A 21,607-nucleotide genomic window follows, 5' to 3' on the forward strand; every position below is an offset into this window, starting at 1 on the left:
ATGAGCTCTAAGTTCCCTTCCAGCTCTAAAGTTCTATGACCACGAATTCCAAGACAGAAGGAGAAGCAAGAGCCTTAGGGGAGGGGTAGACAGAGAGGTTCCCGTTCCTCATTAGTACTTTCCCAGAGCCTACACAGGCCCAAAAGCAGAGGGTGGAAAGCCAGTGAGCGAGCAGCCTCTAATGCCAGCAGCAAACACTTTCAAGATGACAAACCCAAACTGACACAGCCCAGGAGGCAGTCACTCTCTGCTTTTCGTAAATTTTTCTGTCCTCAACTTGCCTCTACCTGACCCCTCCCCAAAATGAAATTCTGACAAGCTCGAAAGTTTAAAAATGTGCAAGCAGTGATCATGACAGAGCAGAGGAGCTGTCACCTCTCCCCTGCCCGATGCTTTTGCACTGTCTTGTACGGTACAGACACTAAATGGCAGCCACAGATGTCCCTCAGCCGGCCTTTGCACTGCAGAGCATCCAGGCGACCTTGAGCTGGCAGAGCTGACAGCTCTAGGCAGGTCACTTCTGTATGCATTAAGTTCAATGCTGAGCTCACACGGGGAAAGCCAGAATAACGTGGCCGATGGAAATCGGAAAGAAGCTGCAGTTAAAATGTCATTGTTTGCCCCCCACAGAAGCACAGAGCTCACACAAATAGACATGTTACTGTAAAAAATGCTTCTTGTGTGTATTTGTACTTAAAATACACTGTAGTAATAATTAAAATTCCATATGGTTTTACTTATTTTGATGCAGAAGCCTCATTAAAATCCTTTATGTGGGGCCCTGGCGGTAAACTCCAATATGGTATTGAATTTACCACTCCCCCGACCTTCGTCTCGATTTTACCTGATACATTTTGCTGATGTTTTTATTACCCATCACATGCCAGGATCGCTGTACCTTTCTGGTTTATAGATGTTAGCTAACACAAATTGACATTCATTTTTCAATTAATGAGCTCTGGTTGTGGTTTATAGAAAGCAATGCAACAAATTTCCGCTAGGTTTACAGTATTCTGACCAATCACTTCTAGTCATTTGAGTCTGTAATGTCTTGAGGATTAACTCTTTCTTGACAAAGAGAGCTAATGTAGAATTTAAAGGGATTATAGGATAATCTTTATAATTTAAAAAAAAAAACATAGAATTTTCTGGGATCTGTTTAGTCATTTTATGTTACCAAGAAATATTTCAGAAACATACTGCAATGTGTTCTGTATGAAGAAATAGTAATAATTTGCTATAGTATGAGATCTCTTATGTAATAATCTATAATAGAGAGGTGAGAGGAATCCTAAGCTTAAAAAGAAAGAATATAAACTCCTTCCTAATCTTAAATTTATTTATAATAATTTTTATAGAAGCAAATAATATAATTAAATTTTCTTTCATTGAATAGGGTTGTATCTATACTTCTAAGCTCTGTTTTGTACATGAACTCAGGTTTTCTTTTAGACCTCTTTCTTGGTTATTTTGACATTGTGTGCTAAAGTATTCATACTTTGTCTCACTAGCCACATTATAGCTACAAACTTAAAAAAAAAAAAGAACTGAGGATTACATTAACTAAAGTATACAAAATGTAAATTTGACTTATTAAAAGGATCCACAAGATTAAAGCCTAGAGAATTTTGAAAGTAGTACTACCCCGATCTAATTTTATAAATTAAAACCAAAGCTCAACAACTGCCCCAGTGATATATGCCTGCTGGCCTCGGAGAACCCCAGAGCCAGGTTAAAATGCTTGACTACACCTAACGGGTAAATAAAGCCATGGGTGGCTTGGGAACCTTTTTAAAATAACAAGGAACAACTTTCATGTATCCATTCTTTTTGCTGTTATCCATGTATCTCTTCCATGTACAAAATACATTAAGCTTTGCTGAACAGTGGAAGTGGCTGGGAAGTTGAGGGTGCTACAGTCAACACTAGATTATCTGGTTCTAAGAGTTTCAAAATGTCATGTGTCTACACTTGGGGTGCCTGGAGGGCTGCCAGGAGTTACTGGAAGCCCAAGATAAACATGGTTTATCTTCTATCTTCCTGATGGGTTTTTAGTCAACTTGGGCAAAAGAATACACTATATAGTAAATATGAATATGATATGGAAGAGAATGCAACAGAGAAACAAAAAGTAACTTCAACAAAATTCTGTACTTGTGGAGCTTTAAGCTATGCCCCTAGGTCCCCTAAAGTATCCAAGTACCCCCTTCTGGTAGTGGGAGTGCTCTGATTGAAAAGTCTAAACTCCCAATTTACTGCTTAGATAACTCTAACCTAAGCCTGTTTGACAAATAGGAAAGATGAAATCCAGAGAAGGGAAGCCATTTACTCCACATCACAAAATCACACACCTTGAGAGGCAGAGCCACCACTAGATCAACCTCTTTGACTTCTAACAAAAGATATGCAATATTAGTTACCCTTAAGGAATTTGGTTAACATGATCACAGATATCTCCATCTATCTATCCATCTATATGTATGTGTGTGTATATAAATGTATGTATGCATACTCACCTGCTATCTTAGAGGTCTATTTGCCTACATAAAAATATTTCAATACATTCTTTAGGTGCCTAAGTGTAGCCCCAATCAGAGTTACTATCTTTGTGATACTACAAACTCTTTTAGGCATTGTTTTCATCTAATCTGCTAAACAGCAGGCAATTAATTCAGTTGCTCAGAGCAAAATGTGAATGAGGGCCAGGTGCGGTGGCTCTCTTCTATAATCCTAGCTCTCTGGGAGGCCGAGATGGGAGGATCGTTTGAGGTCAGGAGTTGGAGACCCTGTCTCTACTAAAAACAGCAAAAATTAGCCGAGCATGGTGGCAAGTGCCTGTAGTCCCAGCTACTCAGGAGGCTGAGGCAGGAGGATCGCTTGAGCTCAGGAGTTTGAGGTTGCTGGGAGCTAGGCTGACACCACAGCACTCTAGCCCAGGCGACAGAGCGAGACTCTTGTCTTAAAAACAAAAAAAGAAAAGAAAATGTGAATGAGACCAAGGTCAAGGGTTTGATCCCCTTGGGACCTCCTGGCTTCCTACAGATGCACTCCATTCCAAAGCTGCTGTCTACAGCCCCAAGCCACGGCCAGACAGCTTGCAAACAAATGTAGCTGTCACAGAGAGAGCTGCAAGAACCTTGCTCATTAAAGCAGCAGCGGCGGTTTTTAACAGCCAACTATACATAAGGGAAGAATACATTATAAAATGTCCACAACGCTGAAATACATATAAAGTCAATGTTAAAAGTAAAAACATTTTTGCACCTCCCCCACAAGGTCTATGAGAGAAAAGAAAATAGCCTCTCTTTACCCAACCAGGTTTCTTGGGTCTCCAGAAGAAGTGGAAAGTGTTGTGAAATCAAGAGGAGGGAATACAAGAGAATCTGCGACCTGCTTTCATTCTCAGGGCCTGCAGTCCTCCCTGGGACATGTCTCACACACTGCTTTTTCATGCTACTCAGACTGGGGCATGCGTGACTCCCTCCTGGAGAGCTGTTGAGGACAGGGATCTAATACTTCTCCGTCTCCTCTTCAGTGCTTAATAGCAGCTACTACTTGACATTTCTAGGCCTTTACTTTAACATACATTTTCTCACTTGGTAGGCCCTCAATAAATAACAGTTGACTGAAAATGGGCAAGGCGATCTCTTGAATGAAAGGAAATCAGAGTTTGAGAAGAATAACAGTCAGGACACTTTTCATTTGGGGCTGTCAGCTGGGAAACACTGTACCTGTGTTATCTTCTCCTCTAAGCAGATTTTATACACCCCAGCTGAGGAGGCAAGTTGGGGCAGGAAAATGGAAAAGGGGCCTTGAATCTGGACTGAACATATGTTGGCATATTCAGAGCCCTCGACCCTACTACCTTTTTTACATGAGGGCATAAACGTACAGAATGAAAAGCCATCATAATTCTCAGCAACGAAGTGTTAACTTCAAAGCTTCATTGGGGCCTTTTAAATGGTAGGAGTTATTGCTTCAACAAATCTCAAATAAAGCCTAAGACCTTTTTATTAACCTCCTGCCAGCATTCCTTCTATTGGAACATTTAATACACAAGGTCTACGCAGGGCTGCTTCACCTCTGGCAACCAAGAATCTTCTTCCCCTGTTACAGCCTTCTAGCTGTCCCCTTCCTAACTGCTTTATTATCAAATTTCCTATTCTACTTCTGTTCCAATAGCATTTATTTTTCTATATTCCTCTTTTGGACGCTTACTCCTTTATTGAATTATTAGCTGCTTTTGAGTCTGTTCTCTCCAACGATAAAGCCAGCTTTGGATGGTAAAGGAATTATTTACCTCTCATATCCATCTCAGAAACTAGCACACAGTAAGAGGTTAAAATGAAAAAAATATGTTGAGTGTACGGCTGGATGAATAAATGAATAAGTAAATGAGTCTAAAGGAACTCTGTACAATAGGCTAATACATTTTGACACATTAAGGAAAAAACAGATACTAAGCAATGCTGACATCAAACCTAAAATGTAATCCAAATACGTTCCATACCTATAAAACCTTGTAAAACTCTCTTTAAAGAGCATTCAAAGCTCTTCCCAAGCATCGTTAATTACATCACGCTGCAAACAGGGGCCCCACAAACCGCAGTTGCCACTAGTAAATGGATGCCTCTGGTTTGCTACCGCTGTTATTCCCACTCCATTCCCTGTGCCCATCCTGCCTCAGAGCCGGTATCTGTGTGTATAGGTCCACACTGGGGAGCCCCAGGGAGACGAGATGAAGGGGAAAGGGGACCAGGCCAGCCCTCCAGAGGGCCATGGCCTGCTGGAAGGTTACTCCACTCACCCTGGATCAGGATCCAGGGTTAATCACCCGCCACTAACATCATGGCCTTTATTCTGAGTGAGTTGTTTAAAGTCAACAGAGGGCGAAACTTGCAGATATCCTGTATGAATTTCTACACTAGTATATAGAAGCAGTATGTCAGAGTCACCAAGAATCATGGGTGACTTTCACAGATGAAGACACGGAAGCCTGCAGATGGGGTAGCTCCCAGCAGCAGCACAAGACTCCAATGTTCGGCTCTGCCTCTGCTGCCGTGGCAGAGCATGCCAGTGGAAAAATGTAGAGGATCTATCTGCCTTGCGCTTCCTGAGACCTGCATTCTACGAACACACACACACACACTACCTTTCCAAGCCACACAGGCGGCAGAGCCTTAAGACCAGAGTGTGTCACCACTTAACCAAGTATAGTTCAGCCACCTTTCACAAGGCATGCTGAGCAGCTCTGCAGTGAAGGAGTGAAAAATAAGGAGGCTGTGGACATACTTAGAGAGTCCTTTGCCCTCCTTTTCCAAGGTCATGTCCCACTGCTCCTCAGTGTGGACCTTCTTCCTCATAGAGTGACATATACTTAGGACCCTTCTGGGGTCTTTGCTCATGCTCTCTCCAGTGTCCACGGCTTCCCTTTCTCTGCCTGAGCAAGGTAAGTGAGCACCGTCTTCACAGCTCAATACCACACAAGGACTTCCTGGGTATACACATTTTTATCATAATCTTTTCTTTACCATACAAGCCTTGGACAGTCACATATATAAATCTTACCACCACATGCATTCTAAAGTATTACCATTGGTTTTAGGTAAGTATTTTCACTTTCCAACTAAAGAGAAAGCAAATTAATGGTAAGAATCACATATCCTTCTTTTAGATCCTGGCTAATGCATAGTATGGTGCTGAGAAAAGATGGATGCTTTAAAAAACTTTCCTAAACAAATGTACAACTAGCATAGTATCAAGCGGGAAACATGCTAGTAATACATAAACACATGTATTAGTAGCATAGTCTCAAGCAGGCAACATGACAGAAGCAAAAATGCTATATATTTGCTATAAAAATGCTATATATATAGCACTTATAATGGTATAAAAATGCTATATATATATATGTATATATGCTATCCAAAAATCAAGTTTAGACCACGTGCAAAATATTACTTTGCATTTCCACACTCAGGTTCTAAGGGATCAATTTTCTAAATTTCCCTGAATTTCTCCCCACTAAAAAATAATCAAATTTGTCTGTCAGCAAATTAGTTTTACTTTTACTCTTTAGATAATAATTAGGAAAATACATCATATGTGGGAAACATGAAATGGATCATGCTGATGGAGAAGAAACCAGCAAAATAAGAATGTGAAATCAATTTCTTTTAAGATAATGAAATGACTAGCAAACTCCACAGTTTTGCAAAAGAGCAGAAAAGTGCCTCAACTATCCAGTATAAATATTTGTTTTCCGTGTTGTAATGAATTGTACTTTTCCACTGCATGCTCACAAATTCTGAAAGACGAGCTGATTCTAAGACTGAGAGAGTATGCTATGCTGAAGGAAAAAAAGAAAGGAAAAAAACCTGGCAATTTTCAGAAACTTCAACCATTCCTTAAACCCTCCCCCCCCCCCATATTATGAGGATATTGGTGGAATAATATATTTCCTTTTTGTAAAGGGAAAAGAGGCAGGCAGAAGATGTTCAAGTGTATGTGTATGCATATAGGGAGGAAGAGTAAGAGGGAAGGAAGAAGCCAAAGGAGGGGGAGAGAAAAGGGAGGAAAAAAAAAAAAAGAGAGATCTTCTTGCTAGGCCTTGATTAGGAACTTTTTAAATCCTAGGAAGGGTGGATAGTCTTTGAAACCAGATCTGCTGCAGGAAGGAGGCCAGCACCCAGGACACCGTGTCTTTCAGAAGAGGCCACCCACGGTGCCGTGGCGGTCATATGACTGCTCTGTCACATCCTGAAGCCATTTCCAGCCCATGCACACGTCTGTGCTCCCATTTAGAGAGGATGGGATATATTGGGAACACACATATGGAAACACTTTCAGAGAATCAGTTTCCATGAAATTCATAATGAGCCAAGTGGCTTCAGATGTGGTTGCGTTCCTCCGATTAGCCAGGAAAAAAATAAAAAAGGAAAAAAGGAGGAAAAAAGGGACAAATCCACCCTTTCAGACCTTATTTCAGTTTCAGAAAAATTAAAAACCACTAATGACTTATGGCTACCAAAACATGGAGTCACAATTAAGAGGAGGAACTTGGAAAACCAGGGAAAGAGGCTTAAACGCGATAGCCTTTCCCTCCTAAAAATAACAGCTTGCATATAAGGCAATCTTATCTTAAATCAGGGGGAGGTTTTCCTGGGATGGTATCTGCCTTCAGAGCCACATAATTACTTTTCTGACATCCCAGCAGACGGTAGTGGGTAGTGCGCATGCGCATGTGAGGAGGCGTGCGGAGGCGGGGCGACGGGGAACCAGGCAGAGGCTGCAAGACCAGCTCTTATTTGATAACATATGTGGTCAATTAAGATTATTTTAAAAAATTGCAACTAAATGATAAATTGTTCCTAAGTAAATCTTTCAAAAAGGGCTGAATTCAGAGGGGACAGCCTGGTATTTTCCTGTGGGCTGTGCTAGTGGTAACTTGGACTATATTAAAAGCAGAAATTTATGAACTGGTTGAGATGTTATATATTAAACACCAAAGCCTAGCTGATAGGAAGGCATGAAATACAAGAAGGGGACTAATGGGGGAGGGTTTTTAAAGAGGGACATTTAACTGATATTAGTAAGTTAAAACATTTTATATTAAAACAAAACAGGCATATTCTGGAATATAATTCACATGAATTTTCAGATAAAACAGGAGACTTGAAAATATTCTCCTTAGGGGGTTGGGGTTGTTTTGTGTTATGTCAACAGAATGGGGAGAGTAGGAGTAGGGAAGAAAGTCCTAGAGTTCCTCTGCCCTTTAGGGTGCTTCAGCGGAAGAATCTTAGTAGCATCTTTCTGGCTTGGTAGCAACAAGCTAAACCCCTTGTGTAGGAATGCTCTGTCTCAAAGCTGTTTGATGATGGGCTAGGAACCAGAAGTGTCTATTGCTTAACAGACCAGTCCTTGCTTTTCCCCAACTATGTAAGTCCTATCAGCAGTCCCCAACTCTTTTGGCACCAGGGACCGTTTTCATGGAAGACAATTTTTCCATGGACTGGGGAAGGTGGGGATGGTTTCAGGATGATTCAAGCACATTACATTTATTGTGCACTTTATTATTATTACATTGTAACATATGATGAAATACTTTTGCGACTCACCATAGTTGGGGACCCCTGCAGAAGTGATTTAATAGTCACAGTATCCCATGGTGTTAGCAAAAACTTAAGATGGAAAGTGGCTAACCAAACAACTGAGATGCCATAGCTCAGATCTTTAGAGGAGCTTTACTCCACTGAAGCACATCTACTGTGTTTCCCCAAAAATAAGACCTACCCATAAAATAAACCCTAGCAGGATTTCTAAGCTTTTGCGCAATATAAGCCCTACCCTGAATATAAGACCTAGTGATGGGCGTGGCTACGCAGCCCATCTGCACAACCCATGCATTTCCTTGCGGAGCTATAAAGAAGACGAGCAGCCCTTCTCATCTGCCCCATGAGAGCTCTATTGCTTGACATGAGAGATTGGGGCCAATGATTCTAAAGGAAATAGAGTCGCAAGAAATTCAGGATGGAATTCAGGCTTTGGAGAGTTATGATGATGTTCCAGAAGAAGATGACTTAACTATATTTGAATAAATGTAGATTGTTGTACCATACTTTAAAAAAATAATACATCCCCTGAAAATAAGCCCTAGGGTGTCTTCTTGAGGAAAAATAAATATAAGACCCTGTCTTATTTTCGGGGAAACACAGTATGTGCATTATGTCATTAGACCCTCTGTGAAGCAGACAACATCACTGACCTCACTTTATAGTTGGTAAAACTTAAGCTCAAAAAAAAAAAAAATTAAGTGATGTCCTCAAGGTTACAGACCAGTACATGGTGGCCCAGGACCTGGGCCCAGAACTGTGGAGCCCTGCAGCCACTGTCTCTTCTAGGGTGCAGGGATTCAGAAAATTTTCATGTGAATTCTGGGAGACTGGCCATGGCTACCTGGAGGAGGAGGATGGAAAGGGTTCTGATCAATTACCAATGACAGCCGCGGGGATGGAGACGGCCGAGTGGAAAGGGAGGCTGATGTGTGGCCGCTTATCTGCCATGCTTAACCCAGCCCCAGGATTCTGATATTGTACCACTGATGTTCTGAATGATCTGAGCAAATCATGTTTTATATTCCTTAGCTTACCTCACTGGACAAGACTCTAGTAAGTATGAATTGGTAACAGTACATGGCAAATACCAAACATCTCCACCTCAAAAGGGCATTCCTTCTTACCAGTACTGTTTGAACTAGTAGAGCCAGAGAAGAAGGAAACTGAAAATATCGTGTCCAAGCTAGAAAATATTTGCATGAATTGAGAATCAGAATCCCCCAACTGCTGATTAACCCCACATACCCTGCTCCAGGTCCAACCCAACTCTTCTGTTAAAAAAAAAAAAAAAAACCATGACTGAGAAGAGAGATGCTTTCTGAGGTAGGAGAAAAGGGCTAGGAAAGCAAATGGTCACCACAGAGGCCACATTCTGCCACCTCCTCAACCTAAACACCGTGTGATCAGACAGTTTGAATTCTCTGCTTCCTAAAGTAGGAATAGATCTTGTCCTCTAAATCTAAAGCCAACCTGGCCTAAAACTGTCCCTATATCTAAGTCCAGTGCTGATTCGGGAGAGAGACCTAGGTAAAGGGACAGTTGGCTCCAGGCAGCAGCTGTTTTCAAGGCAGAATCACACAAAACCTGACAAGCTTGGGGCATAATTCTTTAAAATACAATCTACCCAAATGGACCTCAAAAGGCTTGGTGCCCAGGTGTGGTCCAACAGCCCTGAGGCCACTCTAACCTTAAAGCATGGCTCAAACTGCCTAATGCCCCTAGACCAAGAACTTGAATCAGACTGCCAAAGTACTGTTCAGTCTCTATAAATCAGCTCAAAGAGATAAAGTTATCCCAGGTCTCACACAATCCATATTAATCTAGGATCAAAGACCAGACCTTAAGCCTCAAACTGTATCCTGCTAGGACCTATTCTTATTTTTGCCCTCTCCCCTTCTACAGTCAGATGCATCCACTTACCTGCTCCCCAGTGTAGGCCTGGGTTGATCAGGCCCTGAGACTGGTTCCTGTCCCAGGAGAAAATATATAAGGGGTCCTGGTTGTGACAGAAACTTGCCTTATAATTGAGATCCACTTTTGTTTGTGTGTTGTATCTTCTGCTCAGGTGGTTTATCTGGGTTCCTGAATCCTTGTCTTGTTCGACTTTCTGGTTCCTTGGGATTTCCTTGTTCATGCCTGCCTACTTGTTCTGTGACTCCATGTCATGCTCTGTTGCTCAGGTATGTGTGTATTTCTAGATCTCTGTATCAGGCGCACACAAACATATGCAGGAGCAATAGTCTTGTCCCAACTTACCTTTCCAGTCTTGTCTCTCCTACTCTCATGAACTCTACAATCCAGTCAAACCGGACCCTTTTGCACTTTCTGTACTACTCTGCATTTCCCCACATTCCTGCCTTGCTTTACATTATTCCTTTGGCCCTTAGTATCCCCACCACCACCCCTTCCACCCTGTCTCAGTCTCCTGAAATTCTAAGCAGCCTTTAAAATGCACCTCACAATCCCCTTGTGCGTCACAAGCTTCTTAGCATGTTCTCGGTTTAGCCCATAATAACCTCTCCTTCCTCTGCATTTACTTTGTGCTTCATCTGTGTGTCTCTTACAGGTGTGCAGAGTGAGCAACAATCACCTTGTCATCCCTACTAGCCTTTAAATTCCGTAAGAATGGGAACTCTGTCCTACTTATCTTTAAATGTGCTGTAGCTCCTCTTGGTTACAGACAAAAAGTATTTAAATGTGTGTGAAGAAAAAAAAAAAATGATGGCAATACCAGATTTGGCCTAAAACCTTGTCTCTAATTGCAGTTTATGTGTGCCTTCTGACTTCTGCCTGTACATCTTCAACCAGCTGCCTTTCCTGACCTACTACACCTGTGTTTACCTAAACCCAAAGGGTGCAAGTTAGTTCCAGACCCACAACCCTGCTCTGGCTACCAGTTTTGCATCTCTTGTTCTAACCTGTTCCCTGGCTTGCTCCCTTTATCCTATGAATAAAAACTGTCTGTGACTTTTTCAGTCCCAGGAAACTATCAGGTCCCATATCAACCTGACTCTCAAAAATAATAATTAAATGAAGAGATAACATCTCCAATTTTGCCTTTTAAGTTTTCTCTGTTTTTATACACATTTGGTTTTACTTGCACAAAAAGCCTGTGAGGCCGGCATGATAAGTACCAACTGATGACGAAACTTCGTCAAAGAGAGATCTCGCTAGCTCAAGGATGCAGCTAATTAGTGGCAGAGCTGAAATGAAACTGTTGGGTTTCCTAATTTGTGTCCCTTTTCCCCCACTAGACTTGCATCACTAGCATCTACTGCTTTTCATCCAAACAGAAGTCTTGATAGGGGAAAGGACGGTATTTCTTTAAAAATAGGAGACATTTCACTTCATTTATTTTCTAAAGCCATGACTGGTATGTCTTCTCACATTGGATGTTTATATCCAATGACATCAGAAACCAGACTTCTACCTTTTATTTAACAAAAAAACTGACTTACTTTGAAAAGAATCTCTTTTCTTTGTTGCTAGGATTTAGCCTCAAACCATGTCCAAGAATCTTCATACTATCCTGAGACAATGCTCCTTATGTAACTTCTGAATCCAAACGCAGTGTTGTAGTAACTCGTCCCTCTGACAGTCTCAGAGTTTTTCCACTCAAGCCCTGCACACAGAATTAACTCAAAACTTCTGCAAGAAAAACGTCCCTTTTAGAGTTTGATTTGGCATCAATTTCAAAGAGCTGTTTGTATATTTTAGAATATGTAGAATTTTCCTTTGATTGAAACCTCTCTTTTAACAATGGACAAGAGATGATTTCTCTTCTGAGTGATTTAAACAAAAACAAACACATCTTAGTTACATAGAGCCTTGTTCTCAAAGTGGTTTTTTTTTGAGAGAAATCAAACCCTACAGATTGTTAAGCATTTGGCAAAAGCCTTCAAACAGCCAAAGCCAAATAGTGAGATTTTCCTTGTTGTAGAAGATAAACAAATACTAGAGCAAATAAAAAAAAGGGGGGGACCTCCTTTCACTTTCTACTGTGCTCGATAACATTCTCCTCTCAACATGCACACCCACCCCTTGAGAGGAGTTTCATCTTCAATGCTCACTCCTGGCACTATAGTAATAAACTCACCACAAATGGACATTTTCAACATCTGCTTGTGGCTGCTCCCAGACTCCTTGGATTTCTCTGGGACATGTAGCCCTCTGTCTCCCAAGTGTAAACAGACACACCTAATTATGTATTAAGGTGTCTGAGAGGAGCTACTTGTTTTGTTGACAAAAAAAAAAAAAAAGAAAAAAAGAAAAAGGGCCTGGTCTGCTCAGTTCACTGTGGTATGTGAGACAAACATACAGTAGTCCAGTAGTAGATCCTCAAACAGTGGAAGTTCTCTGCCTGCCAAGGACAAAATCCAAGTTCTGTTTTTCTCAGCCTGTGAATAATGTCCACTGAGTCCATTCCAGATGTGGACCAAAACAGCTGGTGACTGGTCAAGAGAGAGGGTGCTGTCACAGACGCAGGGCCAAATCTACTCAATCTCTTCATAAAAACTTAATTTTAGGGTGAAAAGAGGAAAGGAACAAAGGAGGAGGAGGGAGATAATTTGCTGTTAGTTATTTCCTTCTTCAGATCATAAGAGCCATGTATGGCAATTAAAAAAAAATATATCAGCAGTCTATGAGAAAGGCAGCAGGAGAAAATAACTCTGGAGCACTGAACTAGATATTGGAGATGTGGGTTCTTGTCACAGAACTGCCCCTACCTACCTGCCTTTCCCCTCCCTGACCTACAAATTCCTCACAGGTAAAATGTAAGAATTTGATTAAGTCATCTCCATGGGTTTTCCAGCTCTAAAATTCTGATTCTGTTACATATTAGACAACCCTGAGAATTCCAAAAATACCTTCAAAAATCCTACCTACGAGACTGTTCCTGTAAAGAAAGGTCCCCATTCATTAAAAAAAAAAAAAACACAGTATTATTTTTCAAAATGAGGTAATAAAGTTATAAATCCAAGGTGTAAAAGATATCCAGGTTTTTCTAAGTACAAAATGTCAAGTCAAAAATTTAGAATCTTTTCCCACAAAATAAAAAATATATAATTGTTAATAACAGTTTGCAACACAGGCCAAAAGAAAATGGGAACACTATTGGTTTTTTTAAAAAAGTATTTCAGGCTGGCCCAGTGGCTCATGCCTGTAATTCTAGCACTCTGGGAGGCCAAGGCGGTAGGATCACTTGAGCTCAGGAGTTAGAGACCAGCCTGAGCAAGAGTGAGACCTCATCTCTACCAAAAATAGAAAAGGTAGCCAGGTATAGTGGTGCATGCCTATAATCCCAGCTACTCAGGAGGCTGAGGCAGAAGGATCACTTGAACCTAGGAGTTTGAGGTTGCTGTGAGCTAGGCTGACGGCACAGCACTCTAGCCCAGGCAGAAAAACCAAAAACTAAGTCCTTCATCATTAGATTTAGCAGTAAAGGAGGTTAAAACTAACTTTATGCTCACATATTCAATGGAAGATATGATGTGAGTTATTTCTCTTTCTTTTTTGTTCTAGATTCTTTTTAAGCAAATTGTTTTGATCTAAATTATTTAAAGTTAAATAATTTTTATATCAACCTTTCCAACTCTTACAGGGTAGGATATATTGTTGTGCATAATTTAAGTTGCTTTAAGTTTCCTTGCCTCACATATAAAAACATATACTTTGAGGTTGTAAGCTCTCACTAATATGTACATTTTTAACCTCTAGAGTAAAATTTATGTTTTCAAAATTGGGAAGGAAATTATTTCCACTGTTATTTCTAGTTAGGAATTGGGTGAGTTTTACTTTGTTTAGATCCTCTGATCTGTACCAAGCATGTTGACTACACTTAGTAAGGATTGCTATCCAGGTGTGGACTGGAATGACCAGTGCTATAGTAATCCCTCTTGGAATGACACCCAAAGGCTTCCATAGCAAAATGTGGTTCTGATACAGAGACTTCTATGACAAAGCATAGTAGTTGGAAAAGCACATTGTTTGGTGCCAAAAGACTTGGAGTTGAGTTTTTATTCTCCTTCTCTTTTACTATGTGATCCTGGACAAGTCTCCAAATGGGCCTGAGCCCTATGTTCCTACTGGCAAAATACAGGGTATAATAATACTGATACTCCAGTGATTTGTTGTGATAATTAAATAAGATAATGACTGTAAGAGTGTTTTCTATATATTTAAAGCACTATCTAAATATTATTAATATTAAGTTTTACTATGCATTTATTTTTACTGTCACCTTTGGACTTATTTCCTATATAATTCCCCTTTTCCTCTGTTCTTAATTTATCTTAGGTTCTAACATGGTGTTCTTTACCCCTAAGCTTTAAATAATTTCTGCCATCCAAAAAGCTACTATTACAAATGGCCTGAGTGTCCTGGGTCTTTTTAATTTCCTCACTCTCTAGAGTCCCTAAATTAGATCAGTAGCAGAGTTCCAGTCCACTCCCTCCCCCCAAAGAGGCCTCTTCCTTCCTGGTAGAGTCCTCACTTTTTCTATACTTGTTCCTTTGCACCTGGCCGAGTGTCCACCTCTCTTGGCTGACCAGGCCTTTAGGCCAACACCCTCTGGAGACAACAGCTTGAGAGAGGCTGCCAGACACTTTGCATCTAACTGCACTAGGCTATGGGCCTCTTCATTTGCTGTCTGATGCTGTGGGGAATCCAACGATCCTAACTCAACAGACTGTACTTGTACCAATCTCTTTATTCTTTCTCTCTTTCCCTTAATGCTAACCTGTTTGTTGTATGTAGTTAGAGCTTACTTGCCACATTTCTGTATAACCGAAGGGTTTTATCTCAACATAAATGGCTCCAATTCGCCTTTTATATAACCTAAAGTAGTGCTGCTTATTTGATTTTTATAAACATTTAGAAAGATTGTTTTCAAACTTTTAACTCTAAGTTCATTCAAATGTTAGTAGGAAGACCCCTGGGGAGGGGGAGTTCCTTTGCTGAAATAGTTTTTCTCTTTTAGGTACGAGGCAACATGGCAAGGAAGAGAGGGGAGATGTAACACAGCCATCTGCAGGAGCTGTGGCTTGGCAAGTCTGAAGCTGACACTTCAAATCCTAGCCTGCAAAGTCTGCAAATGGGCTAAAAGACAACCACATCTCCAGTTTTCTAGTTTTAAGGTCCTTAAGCATATGTCTAGTTACCTCTCTCCTTACCCACTTGTGCAGTGATTTTCAACATTATGCTGTAGTGTCGAAGTGAAAAGTAGATCAGCACCAAAAAGCCTCAATCCTGACGGGCCCTCGAGTATACACAAGTCCTGCCCCTCATCTGAAGAAGAGGGGAATTCATTACACACATCCGTACTGTCAGGATTCAGACCTCTTGGCTCCTGGGAGAAAACACCCGTCTTTCCAATGGAGTTCTCTGTCTTTACATTTTATTCCTTTTAAAGGTGACTTTTTCCAGTGGCTCCTTACCTGTTGTTTCTCACTCTAGTGAGAAAATTCATATTGAATTTTTTGGCTTCTAATAACTTTTACTGTACTCTTCTAAATGAAAAAGCCAGGGAGAAAGGTTAGGTGGCTCAAGCCTATAATCCTAGCACTCTGAGAGGCTGAGTCAGGAGGATCGCTTGACCCCAGTAGTTTGAGGTTGTAGTTGTAGAGTGAGTTACAATGACAACACTGCACTCTACCCAGGGTGACAGAGAGAGACTCTGTCCCAGAAAAAAAAAAAAAAAAAACTCTAGATTTGACAGCCAAAGAAACATACAACCTATCATCCAAAGCCCACAGTTGTCAAAGCTCTTAGAATTATTCTGGATCCCCTATGCTGACGTCCTTCGAATTGTATCTTCCTTTGAGTTGAGTTTCCCAAACTCAAAATAAATCCATCAAGTACATTTTAAGTAGGTTAGGTCACTGGGAAGTGTGCTCTCCAGGCCCTGATTTTATGGCTTTCCTTCTTTCCTTTAAAACTAACTAACAAATAGTTCTAATGGTTTTCAGTACATGCATCTCTGCACTTCAAAATTCCAGGAAGAAGAGGAAGCTTGGGTCCACGGAGAGCAGGAATTCTGTTACTTTTCAAACAGGAAATGTAAGAAAAACTGCTCATATCTGCGTAAGATCTTGAAGCTAATTTCTAGAGCCCCAAATTGAATGTTTCATGAGGAAGAATCTCCTTTTAGGGCACAGTGTAAGGATCTGAGAAGAGAGTGATCGCTTACTCCAACTATTATGCAGTGGGCTTACCTATTAAAGCTTTCTCCTTTAACCTTGGCTTGTGATTATGAGATTCTGCTTAGAACAAATTCCTCATCCCTTATCAATTCAAATTCCTTTCTATTTAAGATAGACTCCAATTTCTCAGTCCTATGTGAAGAAGCTGTGCTGGGTGTTGACTCCAACAGGGAGGACAAGTGCTGGTGTCCCACCCAGCTTTACTTTTCTCAGTTGCAGGGTATTCGCTTGCAAGCCTGAAGTGACCTCTGGCCACCCACCCAGGGTCTTGTCAATCCCCAGTTGTTGCCACACACTCTCCAGTATGTCATCTAACGAGCACCTGCCCAGCCAGCCTGGTCACACCTACATGATGGCTTTCGTTTTCAGCCCATCTTAAAAGCAGTAAAAGGAATTGGTGTGTAGAAAGGCCATGGAAGACACGAAAGCACATTCTTTAAGAGGATGAGGAGAACACACAACGCCATTTCAGTTCCCAAAATTCATCTCGCCCTTGAACTTCACTGCACTGAATTCTGGATTTTCACAGTGCCACGGAAGAGGCACTGAAATTTCCAGGTTGGTGGTTGTTCTGTATTCACTTAGTAACTCAAATAATTCCTGAATTGCCACTTCACTTGGAGATGTATGAATAGTGTCGAAACATTAATTACAATTTTATAAGATGCAATATTATTCCTTTTAAAGTAACTAACAATTGGGAGGAAGCATTCCTGAAGCATGTCGATGATACAGGCAAAACACTCTCTCCTCCTCCAATCCAGAGTGTCTCCATCCCTGCCGCTTCCAAGCAAGCCCAAGCCACCATCGTCTCACCAGGGCGATAGCCACAGCCTCCCAACCACATTCCTCGCCTCCTCCCTCACCTCCTACAATTCTTTACCCAATAGCCAGAGTGATCCTTTGAAAATAGAAATCAGTTTATATCATGACTCTGCTCAAACCCAGCCAGTGGCTTACTACGACATATAATAATAGCAAATCCAAACCTCTGGTCCTGACCTGTCGAGGCCCTGCGTATCTCTGACCCAGCCCATCTAAATCGATGTCATCTACACACGCCAGCCACTGGGTATTCTTCTTCAAACATCCCACAAAATCTTTCTGCCACCAGGCCCTTGTCCTGTATGACAGCTTTCCCGTTGCCTAGAATGCCCTCCCTTCCTCCTGATCTTCACAGGGATAACTCCTTGCTATTCAGATCTCAGATTAAATATTGACCCCTCATTGCATCACTCTATTTTAGTTTTTCCATAGCACATATCCCTAGATAATATTTTCGCATTCTCAACTGCTCACCCTTCTGTAGTAAAAGCTAACATTTATTAAGTGCCAGGCATTATTCTAAGAGCTTTATACATATTAACTATCCTCTAGTCCTCATAACAACCTATTGAGGCAGGTGTTTATTATTATTATATATGCCCATTTTACTGATGAAGAAATTGAGGTCCGAATGAGCTGAGTAAACCTCCCCAAGATCACACAGTTAGTGAGTGAAGAAGCCTGGATTTAAACCCAGAGAGCCTGACTCCAAAGACTGAGTGCTCAATCACTGTGCCATATGCCAGCAGAAAAAGGCCATGAGCTTTCTGTCTTGTTCATTGGTTTATCTCCAGTGGGTAGAACAGTGCTCAAGAAAAGAGTGAACTGAAAGGTAGTAATAACTTGTATTAATAAATATTTTTATCATGTGGTCATAAAACACAATGACAGCAATGTTTCACTAAAAGAATGCTGTCATAATTCAAATCATATTTTCTCTAAATGTATCTAATTTCTTTAATATAGAAAGCCTGGTCCTCTGATTACATTTATTCTATTATTAACAGAATTCACCTGTTTTGTGCGCGTGTGTGTGTGTGTGTGTGTGCGTGTGTGTGTTAGTAACTCTTAACTTATAAAATTCTCATTTCTCCAGTAAGATAAATTGTACTTCATTATAGCCATTCTCAGGTAAAGAGGATTAACAGATAAATTACATAAAACCATGCAAGGGTATAGAAGATGTCAATAAAATAAACTTCCTTAGTTCTAAATTAAATCTGGAGTTTCAAAATCTGTCTGTGGATTCTGACTCATAACGCACATATATGAGGCTTCACCTTAAATGGAAGTTCAACTGTGGTCAGGTGTCAAGATCTGAATGTATAGTTAGTTTTTGGCATTAATTAACCTGACCTTAGGTTGCTTCACATCAGAATCAACTAAAGTACAAAACAAAACTTTTCCTGTCATTTATAGTAGTTGTTCCTGTTAATGTATTGTTTTTTCAATCAAATACAATCCTAGCCTTTATTGTTATTATTGATGACTAAATCTTTTCTGTACAAAACCTACCCTTTGAGGCCTTAATTTAGAATCACAGATATCCAAAGCTTTATGATGTACTTTGGAAAACAGCAAGCCTAATTAATTCAGCTCAGACATGAGGAAACTAAGACCTATAGAAGGTAAGTGACCTGCTCAAGAACTCCGAGGCACGTCCAAAATTAAAGGAGAGGTTCCTCAATTCCCAGCCAAGTGCTATCCCCCACACACTACCAACAATGCTATGAGTGTTTAATCCCTGTTCTACATGCCAGGGCCATGGAAGAAATATTTTCCTGAGAAACCAAATCAATTCAACACGATTTCACTGAGCAACTGCTATTTTCTCAGTGTTGAATTCAATCCTCCTCTGGGATCCATGTCCCACATCAAAAGTTTCAACCATTTGCTGGATTAAAGCAGTTATTTGAAGTTTTATTAACCCTTCAAAGGGTACCTGTGACACCTGCCAACTTCTAAGGTCAGAGTACAACTTTAACTTTCTCTGTCAGCCACCCAGAGGGTCAAACTCTTTCCTTTTTGTCATCTTTTAGGTTAATTCTCCACCATATCTTTAAGCCACACTGAGAATGTATTGTTTTCCTAAGGTGTAGTTTGGGAGCTTACAGGTTTGTTTTCTTTAATGATGACTATCATGATACTATTATCAGACTTTTCCCTCTTTTCTGAGCCTGTTTTTAGTTCCTTTGTAGTTTTTATTTAGAAAAAGTTTATCTTAATCATGTACAGATTTATTGTGACCACATCCATGGGTTTATTATTGATTTATCATGAATCACTGCCCTCCTTGGCACAGGTTGGAGTGTGTTTATAAGCATCATTATATTTGTTATTGTTATTCCATTAACTATAGCATCATTACTAATTACCACAGGGAGCTGGAATGGTTACCATTTTGGATGGAGAAAGAGCGATAAACGTTAGATACAAAAACACTGGTCTTATTATAGTCCACTATGCTTGGCTGTATTTCTGAGTTGGTCACTTGAGGTCACAGTCTTTCTGGAAAAAATATGACACCTTCCTGCTTAAGAAATCCTTTGAGATATTTAGGAACGATGTTGCCTGAGCACTGTTTTATTTTTATTTACATGACTTTCATGGATTTGAAATTCATTAATTTCTTGAGTCACATAAAAAAATTTAGACAGTCTAATCAAATGGGGTCCTAGATTTGACTCAGAACGAGTTACTTAAATCAACCCAATTTAATAATATATGCCTTCTTGTTTGCTTTTCATGAAAACAAACAAAAAAGAAGTCTGAAAATGACTTTGAACTGTTCTAAATAAACTGTTGTCCACAAACGACTTTGAACAATTCAAATTCAAGTGCTGTCATTTGTATTTTACCACATAGGATTTTTATTATTAAAAAAATCTTCTGGCCGGGCGCGGTGGCTCACGCCTGTAATCCTAGCTCTCTGGGAGGCCAGGGCAGGCAGATTGCTCGAGGTCAGGAGTTCGAAACCAGCCTGAGCAAGAGCGAGACCCCGTCTCTACTATAAATAGAAAAATTAATTGGCCAACTAATATATATAGAAAAAATTAGCCGGGCATGGTGGCGCATGCCTGTAGTCCCAGCTACTCGGGAGGCTGAGGCAGGAGGATTGCTTGAGCCCAGGAGTTTGAGGTTGCTGTGAGCTAGGCTGATGCCATGGCACTCACTCTAGCCTGGGCAACAAAGCGAGACTCTGTCTCAAAAAAAAAAAAAAAAAAAAAAAAAAAAATCTTCTTATTTAGTTACATCTTTTTAAAGGTTCCCCTTATAACTATTCTTGCATATTACCAAATCTAAGAGTTAATTTAAAAATAATCATAGTTTCTCTCTTTTCTACCAGCAGTGATCAATTACTATTTCCTGATAAATCAATGCTCAATTAAGTAACCAAGTAATATTAAGACAGAAATTTTTGTGGTCCTATTTTTCTTGAAAAAAGTATTACCTTGGCTGATATTTATTAATATCACAAATAACAGACCTGTCAAGAATATTTAAATATATATTAATTCTAAATGTAGTGAGTAGGTAAATACATGCATATGGGCATGTATATGCTAAAGCACAGAGTTAACAGTGTTGTTTTATTTTATTAGAGATGCTGGCAACTTCCATAATATAAAACGTGGGACCATATCTGTACATATGAAATATGAAATTAAGGTAAATAGCAATTGTCATTAGTCTCCTATAGAACTGTACTTCTACATTAACCAATTTCTAATGGCAGTCATAGATTAAGTAACCCGAAAGCATGCAGCACTAACTATTGAGTAAACATTCCTGATAAATTCAAGTACTTTCCATGACATATAAATGTAGAGCATTACAGTGGGAGTTACAGAGAGACAGAAAAGGATTAGAAGGCCAGGCCCTTGGTCAGTGGGAACTTTCTGGAAAGATAGCAAAGGATTAGAAAGCCAGGCCTTTGGTCTAGGGGAGATTTCAATATAGCTGGGAAAAGACAAGATCTTATATATTCTTGTCACATCTTAAGAAATATTATGAAGCCACACATATCAACATATGTAATTTTTTAAGTTGAAAATGTGATTGTTGTAGCATTTCAGAGTAAAAGTATAATCTGAACAAAATGAAAATGATTTGTTTTTTAGTTTCCTAAAGGAGATGGCTTTAAGCTGGTTATGCATGTGAATTAATAGAGCAGAAGGGCAAAAGAGATCTCCTTTCCCTAAAATCCTGAGCATTCTTTGCAGATTTTGGCATCTACATGGGCTGCTATCATAGTGCAACTGTATCATATTTGCTTTCTGTTGTCTCCCAAATGAGATTGAAGGCCTCCTGAAGGCAGAGACTATGTCTTCTGTTTCTTTCTATTCCTTGTGTGCCTAAGCACATTTTAGGTATACCCCAAATATTTGCTGAGCTGAATTGAAATGACTGAAATGAATTGAAGAAAAGCATCCTACACAGGAAGGAATGCAAGAGACTACTAATATA

The 21,607-nt window shown here is 40.1% G+C and overlaps 1 protein-coding gene across 4 annotated transcripts in view; it reads right to left on the reverse strand.

Moving 5' to 3' along the window:
- Window positions 1-21,607, reverse strand: part of RUNX2 (RUNX family transcription factor 2) — a 129,242-nt gene that overhangs the window by 5,933 nt on the left and 101,702 nt on the right. Inside the window, exon 6 of one of the 4 annotated variants that reach the window (XM_076003314.1) lies at window positions 1-21,607. This exon is cut by the window's right edge and continues 8,007 nt beyond it. The exons of the other annotated variants lie outside the window; for them this stretch is intronic. The gene's annotated coding sequence lies outside the window, so the exon portion shown is untranslated. 4 annotated transcript variants of the gene reach the window in all.

This window comes from Microcebus murinus, chromosome 5 (genome assembly GCF_040939455.1).
Source record: "Microcebus murinus isolate Inina chromosome 5, M.murinus_Inina_mat1.0, whole genome shotgun sequence".
Classification (NCBI taxonomy): Eukaryota; Metazoa; Chordata; class Mammalia; order Primates; family Cheirogaleidae; genus Microcebus; species Microcebus murinus.